The sequence below is a fragment of the Leopardus geoffroyi genome, chromosome D2 (genome assembly GCF_018350155.1).
Source record: "Leopardus geoffroyi isolate Oge1 chromosome D2, O.geoffroyi_Oge1_pat1.0, whole genome shotgun sequence".
NCBI lineage: Eukaryota > Metazoa > Chordata > Mammalia > Carnivora > Felidae > Leopardus > Leopardus geoffroyi.
Genome location: NC_059334.1, coordinates 50,785,086 through 50,794,036, shown reverse-complemented (window position 1 = coordinate 50,794,036; position 8,951 = coordinate 50,785,086).

The window sequence follows — 8,951 nt, the reverse complement described above, 5'->3', positions numbered from 1 at the left end:
GCAAACTGGTGCAGCCACTGTGGAAAACAGTATGGAGACGCCTCAAAAAGTTAAAAATAGAACGGCTCTACGGCCCAGCAATTGTACTACTAGGTATTTACCCAATGAATACAGAAATACTAATTCAAAGGGATACATGTACTCCAATGTTTAGAGCAACATTATCTACAATAGCCAAATGGACACAGCCCCAATGAACATCGGCAGTAAATGGATAAAGAAGATGTGGTATATATATGCAATGGAATATCGCTCAGCCATAAAAAAAAAAAAAAGAACAAAATCTTGCCATTTTTCAATGACGTGGATGGAACTAGAGAGTATTATGCTGAGCAAAATAAGTCAGAGAAAGACAAATACCATATGTTTTCATCCATATATGGAATTTAAGAAACAAAACAAGCGAGCAAAGGAGAAAAAAGAGAGGGGCAACCCAAGAAAGAGATTATTTAATTTTTTTCATGTTTGTTTGTTTGTTTGTTTGTTTAGAGAGAGAACAGGGGAGGGGCAGAGAGAGAAAGGGGGAGGGAGGGAATCCCAAGCAGGCTCCTCACTGTTAAGCACGGAGTCTGAGTCCGACAGTTTGTTAACAAACTGTGACATCATGACTTGAGCTGAACAACGGACTGAGGCACCAGGGTGCCCGTAACCCGTAACCCGGGTGCTTAACTATAGAGAACACACTGATAGTTACCAGAGGGGAGGAGGAAGGGGGTATGGGTGAAACAGGTGATGGGGAGTAAGGAGTGCACTTGCTGTGATGTGCACTGGGTGTTATACGGAAGTGTTGAATCCCTATGTTATACACCTGAAACTAATATTACACTGTAGGTTAACTAACTGGAATTTAAATAAAAACTGAAAAAAATAATTTAAGTTGATCCTGAGAACTGCTGATGGAGACATCTGTGAGAAATTTTCTATTCCTTTAAAAGGGGCTCATGCATTACTCATATTTAAGAAACACTATTATAATATCTTAGATTGTGTATGTGGGTTTTTTTCAGTTAGTAAGGAATATAGGAGTTAAACATTAAATTTCTTAGTACCACCGCTTACTCGCTCTGTGTTCTTGTGCAAATTATTTATTTATGAACTACCTGTCTATAGTTTTTGAGAGGGTTAGATGAGCTAATGCTTACTACACTGCCTAGGCATAGAAGGCTCTCAATAAATTGAGTTATGTTGTGCTAATTATCTCAGGAGGTGGGGACTAAAGCTGAATCATTTTCCAAGAACCATATCCTTTCCTCCAGAAGAGTCACCGCGGTTTGACATCCCATACGGACTTGAATCCTGAGCATATGTCTCACAAGATCTCAGGAATCCTGTGGGTTTTGCTCATGACTGCTCTCTAGCACCTAGCCAGGGGCCTGGTGTGCCAGTGTTGATTCCGGAAGTCCATGTATAAAGGCGGTGTAAATCCCAATAGTGAACACATGGGGGTAGTGTTGTGCCATTTATCCCCAGCCTGGCTCCATTCAGAAAACTCGATTGAGAAAAGGGCATTTTTTTAAGCCTAGTTTTAGTCAAGAAAGCAAGTTCTTTATTTCTTTAAGGCTCAGGCTCTCTGATTTTGCTTCATTACTGCCTGAAATATATACCTATCCTCTCCATGGAAATATAAATAAAATCTAAAAGCTTGGCTGTATTTGTACCCAAGACTTAATAAGGAGTTTTAAATGTCCAAATGTTTAAATCAAAGAAATTTAAGCTGGTTATCCCTCTCTATTGGGTAACATAAAATATAATGATATTGCAAGTAAGGTGATTAGAGGTGTCTTCTTAAAACATTAATTTGCTCGGTTAATCATTGTGGACACTTTCCAAAGGTAATCGCTAACCCTGAATACTTCATTCTACAAATATTTACTGAGCGCCTTCTAGGTGCTAGGGCTTTTTCTGGGTGCTGGGAAATTGAGGAAGGCAGACAATGGTTGTATCTTTGTGTTTAGCCTGCCAGATATTCTGTCAGGAGAGGGAGGGAGGGAATTAATCTGCTTGCAGAGGCTCAACACTCTTGAAAGAATATCTTAGAAACATTTAGGTGTATTCAGAGGAAGGGGGATTTAGAGATTATCTTGTGGAAATGCCTAGAGGGGCCAGACAAATAATATGCATAAATAAAATGGGACAGGTGGGAACTGCCATTAAATGAAGAGCAGCAGCCAATTTAAAAAAAATTTTTTTTAATGTTTATTATATTGTTGAGAGAGAGAATGTGTGTGTGCAAGCAGGGGAGGGGCAGAGAGGAAGACACAGAATCTGAAGCAGGCTCCAGGCTCTGAGCTGTCAGCACAGAGCCCGATGCAGGACTCGAACCCATGAACTGTGAGATCATGACCTGAGCCAGAAATCAGATGCTCAACTGAATGAACCACCCAGGAGCCCCAAGCAGCGTCCAATTTAAAGGCCACTCCCTCCCAATTATCTCAGGCTAGAATTTTCTTCTCTCTCTCTCTCTCTCTCTCTCTCTCTCCCCATCAGCACACACACCCCTTTTCCTCAGGTCACCAAACAGAAAGCACTGCTCTCAGAAAAGTGGATTCAGAGAACCAGAGACAGGGCATCATCATCTTCAGGTGCTATTATCAGAGGAGGGATGAGGTGGGCAGCTGTGCCTTCCTCCCTGTCATTTGCGAATGTGAGAAGCTTGTGAGGTGTAGGAGTCTCTGAGGCCAGAGTTTTCAAGGGAATTCAGATTTGGATTTTGTAGAAGAAACCAGAAATACGAAATTTCATGGGAAATCTCCCAACTTTAGAAGGTTGCCTATGACTGAAATTTTTGTCAATGCTACAGAGGGCCAATCCAAGCTCGGCAGGGAGCTAAATTTGCCTCCTTGCCCCATAGTTTACTCTCTAACCTAATTCCATCCTCTAATTTCATGGACCAAAGAACAGACTTGGAGAGGGGTGCCTGGCTGGCTCAGCTGAAGAGCGTGAAATTCTTAATCTAGGGATTGTGAGTTTGAGCCACATGTTGGGTGTAGAGATGACTTAAATAAAAAAAAATTGGGGGCACCTGGGTGGCTCTGTCGGTTAAGCGGCCTGCTCTTGATGGCAGCTTATGTCAGGATCTCATGGTTGGGAGATAGAACCCCATGATGGGCTCCGTGCTGGGCACGGAGCCTGCTCGAGATTCTCTCTCTCTCCTCTCTCTGGCTCTCGCTCTCGTTCTCTGCCTGTTCCCCCACTTACATGTGCATGCATGTACAAGCTTGCTCTCTCTCTCTCTCTCAAAAAAAACAAAACAAAACACTTAAATAGACTCAGAGAAGCGAATGACTTGCCCAACATCCGTATTCTCTCCCTGTAGTAGGAAAATGGCTAGGAAAAGTGGAGGAGAGGTGTGACAGCTACCAGACGGCTCTTGTCAACTTTAAACACGTGGGGCTTGAAAGGGAGCCGTGCTGCTTGGCAACGTTGGTGTTGAGACAATTCAGAGTGTGCTTTATCCTAACAATGAACGTAGTGCCTAATGTGGAAGATGATGATTATCGCGGAGGGGCCAGGGAGCCAACAAAAATGCGCTCCGCGGTGGTAAGCTGGAACACCACCGCGTGCAGGAGGCCAGCTGCGGGTTAAGGTCGGGAAATTCCGGGTAAGTCAGACATTGTATTATGTCACAAACCTAATAAGAGAAGCGCATGTGGGTTTGACTATTAAGTGAAGAAAAAACACGGGAAACGCAGCGAGCTTGGGGGTGTGGAGGAGGAGCTCACATGAACGAGGACACGAGGGCGGCTGGGGCTTCCAATTCTGGGGGCATTTCAAATGCGGGCATTTCATGGAAACAGGAACTAAAAATATTTTGGTACCATTTGAGAAAGTCCCATGTCCTCGACTGTCGACTCCACACGGCTGATTCTTGTGTCTTGACGTTCCGAGGGGAGAGCTAAGGGCTGACGTCAGCCTCCGGCTTCGTGAAGTCTAGTTCACCTCCCATTTATTCTGTTGGGGCAGAGCGGGTATCTACACGTTCACTGTCACATTCCCGGTGAGGCCTCAGGCACTCACAAGACCCTCTGTGACTGCGTGTTTCGTTGGGCTGAAGTGACTTTGCTGGAATGGGAAAATGAGAAGCCATTAGAAGGGACCTCAGAGCTAGATCTCATCGTGTGCACCCACTCCCACCCCTGCGAGCGTGACAACGCTCCTTCCTGTCACACTGCCGCTCCCATCAGCGATGGGACACGCTATGTACTGTTGCCATGGCTGGCCAGCAGCCAGATCCAACTGCTCGAGACCCTCCCCAGATGATGACGCCTCACTCCAAACTAGATTGTCATGATGTTCTTGGCCAAAAGCCCATACTTTTATAATGAGACTTCATGTGATTCATGGGTTGTAATAAAACCGTAATAAGTATGAATAACACATGCCGTCTAATCAATTGGCATTCTCCCACAAAGAGCTCAAACTCTTCTTATTTCTTACTGTGATATCTTTGTACTTACGGACGCACATCAATAAATCTCTCTACATAAGGGGAGAAACAAGAAGTTTCCAGGCAACAGTGTGAGTTAGCTCCACGAGGTCGGAAGAGCAACGGGGCTTGGGAATTCTATTGTTTATTTTTATTTTTAATTTTATTTTTAAGTAAATTCTGCCCACACCCAACGTGGGATTCAAGCTCATCGAGGGTCAACACAGTCTCCTGACTGAGCCCACCAGGCACCCTGTGATCTTGGCGTTTTTAGATCAATGGTCACTGAGATTACTCCAGAATGGAGTTTAATTTCTCAATGCACGCTCTCACGCCACCCAAAAATGAAAGTTTCTGACCTAAGTCCGGGCCTTGCACGCCTTGAACGCTTTGGGTCCTTTTATCCATTCATCCAATAATTGAGTTCCTACTGTGCGCCGGGCACCATGCAAGTTAACAGAGACACGGGATGAGCACCATGGACGTGATTCTTGTTTGCACTGAGCTGTTACTTCAGAGCCAAACAAAATGAAAACAAATGGCCTCGGAAGGCCTCGGGGAGATGACATTTAAGCTGAGGTCTTTGCAAAAAAAAAAAAAAAAAAAAAAAGTTGCAGTGCTTTCCAGGCAGGAGGAAGGGACACTGTAATAGACCTCCGCCTCCTTGGCTTGGTGCTGAGAAGAAAACCCAGCCATGGCCACAGCTATAGCAAGCAGGAGATGGGGTGCCAGATGACGTAGAGGGGCGCGGCACTCTCGCCGGTCATGCTCAGCGGAGCCCAGATTTTGTTTTAGGGCGTTGGGAGCCACAGAAGAGTTTTCAGCTGCGAGGCAATGCGATCCACTTTAAGTTTTGAGAAAAATGTTCTTGGTGTTGTCATGGGAATGGACTGCAGGGGGCTGAGAGCAGACACAAGTACATGGATTAGGAGGACACTGTGGGAGAGAAGACCAGACGGCTGGCTGCATCAGGCTGTTGGCCCTGCAGATGGAAAAACAGTGAGGCAGATTTGGAGTTCTACTTTGATGAGGTAATTGACAGGACTTGCGGATGGATTGATGTGGGAGGTGAGGGATGAGTCAGGTTTCCGGCTTGATGAATGGAATGCATGGCATCCAATGTAATAAGACCATAACCAGAGCTGGTCCACTTAAGGAGGAAGACAAGGAAAAGGAGCAGCTGGTCCTGTCTATTGGGGTGCCTTCCCCTTTTCCAACTGCCCTTGGGTCTCGCCCCAGTACTCATGCATGGCTCTCGATTTTTAGGGTGCTGAGACGCTTGGAAAGTTTATTCAATACTGGTTTCTACATAGAATATTACTAGAGCAAAGCACTTAGAGCAGATACAGAGCAGGATGGTGGATGTGGACGTGTCTGCTGATAAGAACTATGTATCCACTCCTTTCAACTAACCTGCAGAGTGTTGGTTGGAAACACTTTTAAAGCAACTGGCAAGCAGTTTGCTGGTGGACTTATGGCTCCTTTTTGTATGCTTTTTCTTTTTTTTAAAGGAGATTTTGTTTGTTTTTCTTTTTACTTTATGTTTTTCTCTTCTTTGTACTTCACTGAAATAGAGTAGAGCCAATGACTATTATTCACATTCCTAGAAACTCTACCAGTGGTTCTTCCAGTGGTTGGGATGAATTGTACTTTTTTTTTTTTTTTTAAGTAGGCTCCACACTCTCTCTGTTGATTGAACTCATACCCTGAGATCAAGAGTTGCATGCTCTACCAACAGAGCCAGCCAGACGTCCCTGAATTGTACTTTTTTTTTTTTAATGTTTACTTATTTATTTTGAGAGAGACAGAAAGTGCGAGTGGGGGAGGGACAGAGAATCCCAAGCAGGCTCCACGCTGTCAGCACAGAGCCTGGGGCGCTGCTCGATCTCATAAACGATGAAATCATGACCTGGGCCAGAATAAAGAGTCAGATGCTTAACCAACTGAGCCACCCAGGTGCCCCTGAACTGTACTTCTGTAATTTAATGATGTTATCATAGCATCATCTCTAACCACAAGAACTAAGTAATATGGATGTGCAAATATGTGTCTCTGCTCAAAGCAGTAGATACAATAGTATCCTATAGTGCAGCTTATATAACATTTCAGATATACTTACAGCACATAGAAAAAAACTAAAAAGAAACTAAAAACGGTTGACGCTTTATTTATTTGGATTTGACTTACCCTCATCAAATATTTTCTTCAATTTGCACTTCCCAAATTTATGAAAATGAATAAAAGTGAAGCAGAAATGTGCTAATTAATCCATTCAGAAGATCGACACAGAGGGTCAAAAGGGGGCACATCAACCCCAGACAAAGCTAGCTGGGATTTTGTTTTTCGTTGTGTGGCTTTTGTTTTTGCAAATAAGTGTCATGAGTCTCCTCTGTGTTTCTGTTGTTAGCAGGTGACCTGTCCAGCCGGAACCACGCGTCCCTCCGAGTGACTTACAGAAGCCGGGTGGCCCTGCTATGAGCCACAGGGACAGTTTCCGCTCTGCCGCTCTGTCTCCCTTCTCTGAATGGTGATCACACTTCTGTGACCCCTCTGGCACGCACTACATCCTACTTAGCACTCAGCTCTGCCTCTTTCTTATCTGCCCTGCTAGACATTGCGGACATTCCCCGAGATCCAGGCCTTGCCCTTCTCCTCTGGTTTCATCTCGGCTTGCTTGCATTGAAGATTTTCAAGCCATATCTCTAACTTTTACCTTTCCCCTCGGCCCCTGACCTGAATTTCCAACAGCCTGCTGGGCATTTCACTCCCAGCTCAAGCTCCACGTGTCTAACATTGAAGAGTTCACCAACTATCAGCTCTTCTCTCTCTGTTAATGATCACCATCCTCCTGGCTGGAGACACACAGGCTCCTCACGTGTCTTCCACTCCACATCTCATCAGGCACTTTGTCCTATTGATTTTTCTCTGTTCTCAAAATGACTTATTTACTCTCTGCCAAATACACCTTGCACTTTCCCTCTGCTGATATTATAACCTGTAGTTGCACCTGCCAAGACGGCCCTCCTACCTGCTTAGTGAAAGGCTCCAAGAAGGAGTTCCAGCCCCACCTGTAAAGTCCAGCCTTCACCTGGGCGGTTTGTCTGCCAAGCATTCCACTGCGGAGCTCTCCCAGCAAGTGCTGACGTCCTTTTTCTGAACGATCAGGCGGTCATGCGTCTTGTCTTTTTGAGACTGTAAGGGTGTGGTGCAGGTGTTCTTGAAGTCTTTCATTGTTATTAAGCTTCTCTCGGTTCATGAATACTTACATTTCTTTTTTTTTTTTTTTTATGTTTATTTATTTGGGGAAGACAGACAGAGTGCAAGCAGGGGAGGGGCAGAGAGAGAGAGGGAGACACAGAATCTGAAGCAGGCTCCAGTCTCCAAGCTGTCAGCACAGAGCCCGACGTGGGGTTCGAACCCACGAAGCGTGGGATCGTGACCTGGGCCGAAGTCAGACGCTTAACCAACTGAGCCACCCAGGCACCCCTTTCTCTAGTGTTATTTATTTATTTATTTATTTAAAAAAAATTTTTTTTAATGTTTATTTATTTTTGAGACAGAGAGAGACAGAGCATGAACAGGGGAGGGGCAGAGAGAGAGGGAGACACAGAATCTGAAACAGACTCCAGGCTCTGAGCTGTCAGCACAGAGCCCGACACGGGGCTCGAACTCACGGACAGTGAGATCATGAGCTGAGCCGAAGTCGGACACTTAACCGACTGAGCCACCCAGGCGCCCCATAGTGTTATTTATTTTTGAGAGAGAGAGAGACAGACAGAGCATGAGTATGGGAGGGGTAAAGAGAGGGAGACACAGAATCCGAAGCAGGCTCCAGGCTCTGAGCTGTCAGCACAGAGCCCGACACGGCTGGAAGTCATGAACTGTAAGATCATGACTTGAGCCGAAGTCGGATGCTCAACCAACTGAGCCACCCAGGCACCCCTACCTTTCAATTGCATTGTAAATTCCTTGAAGACAGGAACCTCATCTTAAAACACTTTGCACTGGGGACCCCCGAGTGGCTCAGTCGGTTAAGTGTCCAACTTGGGCTCAGGTTATGATCTTGTGGTTAGTGAGTTTGAGCCCCACGTCAGGCTCTGCACTGACAGTGCAGAGCCTGCTTGGGATTCTCTCTCTCTCTCTCTCTCTCTCAAAATAAATAAATAAACTAAAAAAAAAAAACACTTTGCACTGTGCATAGTGTCTATACACACTCGACCCTCAAAACAACTGGCTGATGTGTTCGCACTGGATTTGTCTGATGATAGAAACGAAGGAGAAACACACTGCGGTTGAGTTTCCAATTTAGTTGTTCATTCAATCGGCCCATCAAACAAAAATAATTTCTAATATATTGCTCACGGTATGTTCCCCCCCCCCTTGAGTAATTAAAAAGAACAAAATAGCATGATAAAAACCGGAGAGGGGCGCGGGGGAGAGAAAGATTTCTGATAGGTATGTTTGTAAAAGCGTAACCCTTCCTACAATTGTCGGGTACGTACAAGATCTGCGGGCATTATGAATG